This window comes from Elephantulus edwardii, unplaced genomic scaffold (genome assembly GCF_000299155.1).
Source record: "Elephantulus edwardii isolate Elephantulus edwardi_28Jun2011 unplaced genomic scaffold, EleEdw1.0 scaffold00306, whole genome shotgun sequence".
In the NCBI taxonomy this organism is placed as follows: Eukaryota; Metazoa; Chordata; class Mammalia; order Macroscelidea; family Macroscelididae; genus Elephantulus; species Elephantulus edwardii.
Genome location: NW_006400056.1, coordinates 1,372,279 through 1,384,403, shown reverse-complemented (window position 1 = coordinate 1,384,403; position 12,125 = coordinate 1,372,279).

Genomic DNA, 12,125 nt, shown 5'->3' with positions numbered 1-12,125 from the left:
CTGTGCCAAAAGTACTGTCTCTGATACGTCCATCCCGATTACCCCAGTCACTGAATCAATCCACCTAATAGAGGGCCTTCCCCTCCTGCGCTGTCCCTCTATTCTGCCCAGCATGATGTCCCTTTCCAAAGACCTGTCTCTCCTTACAACATGTCCAAAGTATGTCAGACGAAGCCCCAGAATCCTTGCCTCCAAGGAGCAGCCTGGTTTAACCCTCTCTAGGATGAATCTATTTGTTTTCTTGGCAGTCCATGGTACATTCAATACTCTTCTCCAGCACCACAGCTCAAAGGCATCAATTCTCCTTCTATCCTCCTTAGTCACTGTCCAACTCTCTGATGCATAACAAGTGATAGCAAAGACCATGGCCTGTATCAGGTGCACCTTAGTCTCCAGAGAGACACTGTTGCTCTTGAGTACTTTAGAGAGGTCCCTAACCACAGCAGAAGCTATGACATTCATCTTTTAATTTCCTGGCTACTGGTGCCAAGAGTGTTGATAGTGGAGCCAAGCAAACTGAAGCTGTGAACAATCTCAATGTCTTCACCATCCATCCTGATGCTGCCAATTGGTCCAGTGGTGAGAATCTTTGTCTTCCTGACATTGAGTCTCAATCCATATTGGAGGCTGCAGTCCTTGACCCTCTGCAGCAAGCGCTTCAGGTCCTCCTCAGTTTCAGCAAGTAGGGTTGTGTCATCTGCATAGCTCAGATTGTTGATGAATCTTCCACCAATCCTGACACCACACTTCTCCTCATAGAGAAGTGGATAGGGCTTTTTTTTTAAATTTTATTTTATTATTTTTGTGTGAGTGTACCGTCAAATCAGATCTGACTGGTACAGGAGGAGATTGTCCCTCCTTCCCTGGCAGAGCATCTGGTGGATTTGAACCGTGCACCTCTAGGATTGTAGTTGCAGCTCCTTGCCACTAGGCCACCAGAGCTCCCCTGGATAGGGCTTTTAAAACATGTAGACAATTGAACTGTATGCCACTGGGTCAATTCCAACTCATAGAGTCATACATGACAGTCTTGTCCTCAGAGACCTGCAGAGTCAGAACCATCTTTTGGTTAGCTGCTGAGTGCTTAACTACTGCACCATCACAGTGCTTCAGGCAGAGAGTTATTGCTGTTGACTGCTGTCGGGTCGAGCAAGACTCACTGCGACCCTATGAACAAGAGGCCTGAAGCTTTCTCTAACTATCCACATTTATCAAAGTTCATAGAGTTTCCAGAAGCATGTAGGAAGTGGATGCCACTCCTGCTTCCAATCAGGCAGAGAGATGAGGCTAGAATTTTAGGCTGGAGCCATATTTCAAAGATTATAGAACAACCCAGCCTGAGGACTTAATCAGTCCAGATGTCTCTAGTAAGTATGTGTTGCCACAGCACTGCCACGACAGTCTTATAAAACTTCAGCATGAGATAAAGCAAGCTGGTTCCCTTCTGGAGATGTATCACTATTCAGTATACACTATCAGTGATGACTCTGAGCACTTACCACACACACAGGCTATGCAAAGTTTTCCAAATGCAACTATTTTGTCCTCACAAGAGCTGTCTGAGGTAGGGAATATTACTGTTTTGTAGATGAGGACACCATGGTTCACAGAAGTGAAGCACTTCACCCAATGTCACACTATTAGCAAACAAACGAGAATTAATTTCAACTCAGATCTCACTCTGGAATGTATGCTCTTAACTACCATGCTATGCCAACTTCTGCTCTCTTGAATTGTCATCAAATATGGCAATTCTCTATTACCTTGTGTCTTAATTATCTAGTGTCATTGTAACAGAAATGCCACACATGGGTTGTTGTTGTTGTTGACTGCCTTTCAGTCTAGCATGACTCATAGCGACCCTATGTACAAAAGGCCTGAAGCTCCTCTCCAACTATCAACATTTAACAAAGTTCATAGAGTTTCCGGAGGTATGTCATTAAGGAAGTGGATGCCACTCCTGCTTCCAAACCTGTCATAGTATGTTATTATTGTTAAAAGGGTAGATATAACAAACAAATTTATCTTCCCAAAGTTTAAAAAGGCTAAAAGTTTGGATTCAAGCTGCTAGCTTTTTGTCTCTCAGTTCTGGAAGAAGTCTCATTACAGTTTCTATCCCTCAGCTCCTCAAAGATCTCCAGGTGGCTTGACATCTACCTTCCCCCAGTCGTGAATGCTTGCTTCTTGCTTACTCTGTTCTCTCATATCTCAAAAGAGATGTAAATTATACCCTTTACTTGTACATATGTTCAAAGTAGCATTATCAATAATAACAAATAAATGGAAACCACTCAAATGCCCAACAACAAATGGATTGAGAAACTGGCATATTCACATGATGGAATATTATGCAGCACTAAAGAACTTGAGCTCTGGTGGCCTAGTGATAAAAAGCTGCACTACAATTCCACAGGTAAATGGTTTGAAACCACCAGCTGCTCTGCAGGAAAAGGATGGGTAATCTTATCCCCTGCAATTAGTTTTCTCTGAAAATCCACTAGAGCGTCAACTATGGTTTAATTCCAACTCAATGGCACAAAATAACAAAAAAAACAATAAAGTATTCTTCAAATATGATCCCACATTAGGGAGTCTAGAAGGCATTAAGCTGAGTGAAGTAACTCAGTGACGGGACAAATATTGTGTAACCACAACTTTGAAAATAGGAGGATAAGTGACCAAGATATGTATAAATGTTCAAAAGGGGAAAGAGAACACTCAACAAAATAGGAATAGAGGAGAATTTCCTCAACATAGTAAAAAGCATATACACAAACCCAAGAGCCAACATCATTCTCAGTGTTGTTGTTGTTAAGTGCTGTTGAGTCACAGACTCATAGCAACCCTATGAACAAAAGATCTGAGCACTCTTCATAGAGTTTCCAGAGGCAAGTCATTTCAGAAGTGGATGCTACTCCTGCTTCCAAGCTTGTTTTAACTGGGAAGCTCTACCAGACACTGTCCATCATGTGTAACCATTATCACATTTTACACATCAGTGTCACAGTGTTTAGCATCACAGAAACCATGAGTTACCTCTGTACAGCAATGCTCTGGCCAGTGCTATACAACCTAGAAGAATGTTTGACAAAAAACAATTTAAACCAAGCCTGAGTGCCGTGGATTAAAATCACCCACCTTGGACGTGGCAGCATAACTTTCTGTCCACTAGGCCAATGTAGCTCTCTCTATGTTGTCATTGTTAACACAAAGGCCTCACTTCCCTTAGTGAATCAACATTCAACCCTGCAGCTCACCCATTCCAACCAACAGCTTCTGTGGAACCAGCTCCTGTAGGTGACTTTCAAACTAGTGTCCAGAGCCATGCTGCCTACCCTCATGGGTTTTTAAATAGAAGGCCTTATCACAAACACCTCACTTCCCTTAGCAAATCAACATTCCACCCTACAGTTCACCCATTCCAGCATCATTCTCAATAGACAGAGATTAAAGGCATTCCCTTTGAGAACAGTAACTAGGCAAGGATGCCCATTATCACCTCTCCTATTCAAAATTGTATTGGAGGTCTTAGCAATACCAGAAAGTCAAGAGAAGGAAATAAGAGTTATCCAAATTGACAAAGGGGAGGTAAAATTATCTCTATATGCAGATGATATGATAGTATACTTAGAAAATCCTAAAGATTCAGCAAGAAAACTACTGGACATAGTCCACCAATTTAGCAAAGTGGCAGGATACAAGATCAACATACAAAAATCAACTGGATTTCTCTACAGGGACAAAGAGAACACAAAACTGGAGCTAAGGGGGGAAAAATACCCATCACAATCGCTAATCACAAGATTAAATACTTGGAAGTAATCTAACTAGAAACACAAAACACTCATTCAAAGAAAATTATAAAACATTATTACAAGAAACAGAAAGAAACCTAGAGAAACGGAAGAATATAACATGCTCAAGAGTTAATATTGTGAAAATTACAGTTCTACCAAAGGTAATCTACAAGTTCAATGCACTCCCAATAAAAATATCAATTCCATTCTTCAACGAGATGGAAAAGGCAATTTCCAATTTCATCTGGAATGGAAAGAGACCCCAAGTAAGCAAAGCATTCCTGAGAAAGAGAAACAAGGTAAGAGGCATCTCACTCCCTGATATCAATCCTACTACACAGCCATGGTTGTCAAGACAGCATGGTACTGGTACAGTGACAGACATATAGATCAATGGAATAGAACTGAGAACCCAGAAATCAGCTCATCTACATATGGTCAACTCATTTTTTACAAGGAATAAAATCAATTAAGTGGAGAAGTAAAAGACTCTTTAAAAAAAGGTGTTGGCAAAATTGGAAAACTATCTGTAGAAAACTCAAGCAACTTTAACGTGATGGAAAAGGCAATCTCCAGTTTCATTTGGAATGGAAAGAAGCCCCGAGTAAGCAAAGTACGCCTTAAAAATAGAAGAAAGGTAGGAGGAATCTCACTCGCTGATTTTAAATCCTACTACACTGCTGTAGTGGTTAAGACAGCATGGTACTGGTACCATGACAAACACAAAGATCAATAGCATAGAATTGAGAACCCGGAGATCAGCCCATCTATCTATGGTCAACTGATTTTTGACAAGGAGATAAAATCAGTCAAGTGGGGAAACAACAGCCTTTTTAATAAATGGTGTTGGCAAAATTGGAAAAGTATCTGCAAAAGACTCAAGCAAGATCCTCACCTTATACAAAAACCAACTCACGGTGGATCATGCACCTAGGACTAAAACCAAGGACTATAATCTTCATTAAAGAAAAGCTTGGAAGAACGCTAGAAGTCCTAATCCACAACATAAGCAATCTTCCAAGTATCCTGAAAAACCTACAACCAGGAGAAGATAAAATAGATGAGTGGGATCTTCTAAGAATTAAATCCCTATGCACATCTAAAAAATTCTCTAACAGGGTAAAAAGGGAAGCGACAAACTGGGGAAAAGTATTTGGTAATGACATATCAGATAAGGGACTTATACCCAGAATTTATAAAATACTCAAGCAACACAACAAGATAAAGGTAAATAATCTAATAGAAAAATGGGCACAGGATATGAACAGACACTTCACCAGAGAAGTCATTCAGATGGCAAACAAACACATGAATAAATGTTCAAAATCCCTAGCTCTAAGAGATGCAAATCAAAATAACTATGCTCCCATCTCATTTGAGTAACAATAGCAAAGTTCAACAGAAGAGAAAACAACAAATGCTGGTAAGGTTGTGGAGAAACTAGAACCCTTATTCACCGTTGGTGGGAGTGTAAAATGGTATACCCACTCTGGAAGGCAGTATATGACACTTTCTCAAAAAGTTGGAAATAGAAATACCATTTGACCCAGCAATTCCACTACTGGGAACATACTCTAAACCAGAACTCTCACCCAAGCAGTTACATGCACACCTATGTTTACTGCTGCATTGTTCACAACAGCAAAGAGATGAAAGCAACCCAAGCGCCCATCAACAAATCAAGCTGTGGTATATTCACAGTGGGATACCATACAGCACTGAAAAACAAGGACGTAATAAAATATTATACAAAATAGGTGATCCTGGAGGAAGATTCTGCTGAGTGAAATAACTCAGTCACAAAAGGACAAATACTGCATAATGTCACTGTTATAATGCAGGACTGACATGGGGGTTGGGGGGGGAAAACTAAGAAAAGGGGATAAATAATGAAAAATGCATTGAAATAGATGAGGGAAAGAATTGTCTAAAACAAACATATGATTAGGTATTATTTGCATGACAAAATTCCAGAATAAGAGGTGCACAGCAAAGCAGACTGGGGGGTGGAGGGAGGGAGGAAACTGTGCAACAATAACAGAATCTTTTTAAAGAGAAAAGCAAACTGAGGGGGTGGTAGGGAGAAAAATGTGCAACAATGAATGAATGGAAATCCAAATTTTCTGTAAACTTTTGTTATATCAGTAAAAAAAAATTTTTTTAAAAGGGGGGAACAAGGAGCCAAAAAGGGGGCTGAGAGTGAATCACTAAGAGAACAGGTTAGTGGGCCATGGGCCATTGAAGGGGAGGGGTGATGGAATTCATTTGGGACTTGAAGAGATGAAGTGATAAAAGGTATATTGTTATTGTTGTGTATGGTCGAGCTGGAACCAACCCATAGCTGGCCCTCCAATGGTTTTTCAGAGGCAATTAATCACAGAATAGATACTGCCCATCCTTCTACTGTGGAGCATCTAGTGGATCAATCAAATGCCTTCTGGAATGCAGTGCAGTTTCTCACCATTAAGACACAGATCAACAGTAATTAATTATATAAAACATAATGTACAGATTTTATAAAACACAATGGACCTGAATGAAGCACACTGTATATGAGTGATTGTATGCAAACCATTAAAAAATTTAAAAAATTCAGTCACATGTTTTATTAGGGATATCACTGCTGATGTCAGATCGATCTTGGTTGGAAGCAGAAACTATCAGAAAGATGTTTCTTTTTGTTTCACTGACCATGCAAAGGCATGTGGATGATAACAAGTTATGGATCATATCGAGAAAAAGAGGAATCTCAGAATATTCAACTGATCTTATGCGAAATCTCTACAAAGACTAAGAAGCTGTTTTCTGAACAGAACAAAAGGAAACAATACATGATTTAAAATCAGGAAAGGTGTGCATCAAGGTTGTATTCTTTCTCTACACCTATTCAATCTGTATACGCTGAGTAAATCATCCAAGAATCCAAACTATACGAAGAACAATGTGGCATCAGGATTGGAGGAAGACTCATCAAATATCTGCATAACACAGATGATACAACCTTGCTCACTGAAAGAGAGAACTTGAAGCATTTGTTGTGGAAGATCAAAGACTACAGCCTTCAATATAGATTATATCTAATGTTAAAAAAAATCTCACCACTAGACAAGTAGAAATTTCTACTCTTCTCAAAGTCTTCTCACAATTTATTGTGATCCACACAAACGCCTTTACATAATCAATGAAATACAGAGAGATATTCCTTTGATACTCACTGTTTTCAGTGAGTTATAACATTGGCTGTGATGTCCCTAGTGCCACGACCTCTACTAAACCCACCCTGCACATCTGGCATTACTCTGTTGATGTGCCATTCCATTCATTTTTGGATAATCTTCAGCAGGAAGTTGCTTGCATGTGATGTCAGTCAATAATTCTGAAACTATGTTGGGTCACCTTTTTTTTTTTTTTTTTTGGAATGGGAATAAACATAGATCTCTTCCAGTCAGTTGGCCACGTAGTTGTCCTCCAGATTTCTTGGCATAACCTAGGGAGTGCATACAGGGCAACATCTGTTTGTTGAATTATGTCAATTGATATTCCATCAATTCCCGGGGCCTTGTTTTTTGCCAATTCCTTCAGAGCAGCTTGAACTTCCTCCTTCATCACCATAGTCTTTCGATCACACCTTGTTTCATTAAATTATCCTGTGTCAGCCAATTTATTTTGTATAGTGTCTCTTTGTACTCCTTCCATCTTCTTTTGATGCTCCCTGCGTCATTCAACATTCTGCCTTCAGTTTCCTTAAGTATTGCAACTCGAGGCTTGAATTTGTTCTTCAGTTCAGTTCCTTCAGCTTAAGGAATGCTGAATGAGTTGGTTCCTTTTTATTTTTCTGACTCCAGGTCCTTGCCGTCAACAATAGCAGCACAGAGAGATCAGTTGGCCTAGTGGACAGAAAGTCAGGCTCCCAAGCCAAAGGTGGGTAACTCTAATCCACAGCCTTCAGGCCTGCCTTTACTTGTTTTTGGTGAAACATTCTTCTAGGTCGTATAACTCTTGTATGCCCACTTGCTGTACAGAGGTAACTCGTGGTTGCTGTGAAGCTGAACACTGTGACACTGATGTGTCAAATGCGTTAATGGTTACCCATAGTGGACAGTGTTTGGTGGAGCTCCCCAATTAAAACAAGCTTGGAAGCAGGAGTGGCATCCACTTCCGAAATAGAGTGCCTCTGGAAACCCTATGAACCTAGATAAAGGATAAAAGTTATACAGGTGTCCAGGTCTTTCATTCACAGGGTTGCTATTAAGTCGTCTCCAACTCGATAACAACCAGGTTCTTGTACATATCATTATACCACTTTGCTTTGTCTTCTTGTGCTGCCTTTTGAAATTTTCTCCTCATTCAGTTCCTTAACTTTATTTCTTCCCTTTATTTTGTCTTCTTGTAGTGCAATATTCAGTCTCTTCTGACATCCATCTTGGTCTTTTCTTTCTCCTCTATCCTTCTAGTGACTTTTTGCATTCTTACTGAAGGGTATTTTTTTATTTCCTCCCACACCTCATCTGGTCTTTGCTCATTAGTGCTCAAAACTTCAAACCTGTTCCCGAGATCCTGGTGGGATAGACCCGAGTTCAAACGTTGTTTTTTGTGGATTCAATGTGATTTGATTTTGTTTAGCTTCAGTTTGAACTTGCATATGAGTAGCTGACAAGAACAGGAATCCTAGAACACTTAATTGTGCTCATGTGAAACCTCTACTTGGAGCAGGAAGCAGTAGTCCAAATAGAACAGCAAAACACTGCATGGTTCAAGATTAGGAAAGGTGTGAGTCAGGAATGCATCCTATCTCCATACCTTTTTAATCTATATACAGATCATTCAGGGAGCTGGACATTATGAAGAGGAATGTGGCATCAGGTTTGGAGGAAGATTCATCAATAAGCTGTGTTATGCAGACCCGTTTGTTCTCCTTGCAGTCTACGGTATGTTCAACCCTATTCTCCAGCATCACAGCTCAAAGGCATCGATTCTCCTTCTATCATCCCTAGTCATTGTCCAGCTCTCTGATGCATACCATGGCCTAGATCAGGTACACCTTAACCCTCCAGAATGACATCGTTGCTTTTCAGTACTCTGGAAAGGTCCCTGACAGCAGACTTTCCCAATGCAATTAATTATTTCATTTCCTGGTTGCTGGTACCAAGAGTGTTGACTTTGGAGCCAAACAAACTAAAGCTGTTAACAATTTCAATCTCTATCATGATGCTGCCAATTGGCCTAGTGGTGACAGTATTTGTTTTCTTGATATTGACCTTTAATCCAATTGAAGGCTGCATTTTGACTTTCTGCACAAGTGCTTCAGGTCCTCAGTTTTAGCAAGCAGGACTGTGTCATCTGCATAACTCAGATCGCTGATGAGTCTTTCTCTAATCTTGCTGCTACATTTCTCCTCATAGAGTCCAGCCTACTAGATGCTTTGTTCTGCATATAAATTGAAAAGGTATGGAGATAGAAGACATCCCTGATGTATACCATTCCCAATTTTGAACCATGCAGTGTTTCCTTGTTTTATTCTGAAGACTGCTTCCTGCTCCGAGTATAGGTTTTGCACACATATAATCAAGTGTTCTGGGATTCCCATTCTTCTCAAAGTTAGCCATAGTTTGCTGTGATCCACATAGTCAAATACCTTTGTACAATTAATGAAACACAGATAGACATTCCTCTGGTACTCTCTGCTTTCAGATAAGTTTCTAATATTAGCTATAATATCACTAGCACTACAGCCTCTTCTAAACCCAGCCTGCACATCTGACAGTTCTCTGTGGATGTGCTGTTCTAGTCATTTTGGGGGTAATTTTCACCAAAATCTTGCTTGCATGTGTTATTAATGATATTGCTCAATAATTTCCACACGGTTGGGTCATCTTTCTCTGGAATGGGAAAAGATATGGACCTCTTCCAGTCAGTTAGCCAGGTGGTTGTTCTCCAGATTTCTTGGCACAACTTGGTGAGTGCATCCAGGGCAGCACCTGTTTGTGGAATATATCAACTGGTATGCCGTTAATTCCTGGGGACTTGTTTTATTGTAAATTCTTTCAGGGCAGCTTGAACTTCTTCATCACCACAAGTTCTTGCTCATACCTTGTTTCATGAAATTCTTCTGTGTCCACCAATTTCTTTTTGTACAATGACTCTGTATACTCTTTCCATCTTCTTTTAATGCTGCCTGGATCATTTAATATCTGCCCAAAGCATCCTTAAGTATTGCAACTCGAGGCCTGTATTTGTTCTTCAGTTCCTTCACCTTAAGAAATTCTGAGTGAGTTTGGCCCTTTTGATTTTTTTACTTTTAACATATTTCATTGTAATTCTTTATCTTCTCACGCTGCCCTTTGAAATCTTCTATTCAACTCCTTAATTTCTTCCCTTTGCTTTGGCTTCTCAGTGCTCTAGTGCAACATCTGGAGTCTCTTTTGACATCTATCTTGGTCTTTTGTTTCTCCTCTGCCTTTGTAATGACCTTTTGCACTCTTCATGGATGATATTCTTGATATCTTCCCACAGCTCATCTAGTCTTCTTTGCTCATTAGTGTTCAAGGCCTCAAACTTGTTCCTGAGATGGTTTTGAATGGTCAAATTTTAGCTTCACTTTGAATTTGCATATGAGTAGTTGGGTGGTTTGTTCCACAATCAGCACCAGTCCTAATTTTGACAGCTGATATTGAGTTCTTCAGCGATTCTTTCCACAGATGTAATGGATCTGATTCCTATGCATACCATCATGACAGATGAAGATTTAATATTATGTGGATAAACAATCAACACCCCTAGTAACAGCAGTTAAGAAATCAAAAGACAAAGGAACTCCAGTGGCCTAGTGGCAAGAAGCTGCACAGTAATCCCAGAGGTACACGGTTCTAATCCACCAGATGCTCTGCTGGAGAAGGAGGGGGAATCTCCTCCTGTACCAGTCTGATTTGATGGTACACACACACAAAAAAATAATAAAAAAGGGAATAAATGTAAAAATATTCTTTAAAAAATTAAAAGACATGCTATGTTGGAAAAATCTGTATTCAGGGATGTTTCTAAAGTACTAAAGAGCAAGGATGTTAGTTTAAAAACTAAGATGTGCCTGTTTCAAGCCATGTTTGTTGTGTTTGGGGGTTTCTTCCAATTGCTTTCTATGCATCTGAAAGTTGCAAGAAGAAAGGTAACAGAAGATTAACTGATGCCTTTAGATTCTTGTGCTGGAGCAGAATACTGAATATACTATATGGACTGCCAAAAGAATAAATAAGTTTGTCTTGAAGGAAGTGCTGGTCCTGGTGGTAAAAACTGGTCCTTGAAGGTGGTCCTGGTGGTAAAACTTCCTCTCACATACTTTGGGTATATTGTCAGGAAGGGCTAATCTTTGGGAAAAGACAACATGCTGAGGAAGACAGAAGGTCAGAAAAAGAGAGGAAGACCCTCAATAAGGCAGATTAACAGGGTCCCATTCTTCTTAGAGTCAGCCACAGTTTATTGTGGCTCACACAGTCAAATGCTTTTGTATAGTCAATGAAACACAGATAGAGATTTCTCTGATAATCCCTACTTCAGCCAAGTTCCATTGTATTGTAAGGATAGCAGAGAACAGGGCAAGGTTCTGTTGTTCAGAGGGTCACTATGAATGATAGTAGACTTGGTGGCACCTAACAATATATTAACACTTTCTCATTAACACAACAAAGAAAATCATTCCAAGATGGGATTACAACCACAGGTATAGAACCAAAACCAAACCACTGAGTCCATTCAATTCTTGTCAGTCCTGCAGGACAGAGGAAAACTGATGCATAGAGTTCCCAAGACTGATCTTTTACAGAAGCAGAATGTCTCATCTTTCTTCCATGGGGTGATGGGACGAACAGTTCAAACTACACACTTTCCAGTTAGCAGCCAAATGCATAACCATTACATCATCGTGAAGCCTTAGTCATAAGGTTAAAGATTTACGACATATTTGGAGGGACACAATTCAATCCTCTTCCTACTTTAATAATACTTAGATTTAAAGTTTATTGGACATACTAATTTAATCTGTATGCCAAGAACATTTAATGGGTATTATATGTACTCAGTTAACCCATCATTGTTTTGGTGTTTTTTTGAATAAGATTTTCTTTTATACTGGTTTATTTACAAAGTTTGTATACATTGTTTTTCATGTTGGATCTTCCCATTTCCTTTACCCATCCCTCCCTTCATCCATCAAATTATGCAACCCTATGATTAACCACTCCTCTAAAGTACTCAGGAGCAACGGTGTCTCTCTGGAGACTAAGGTGCGCCTGATACAGGCCATGGTATTTGCAATCGCTTGTTATGCATCAGAGA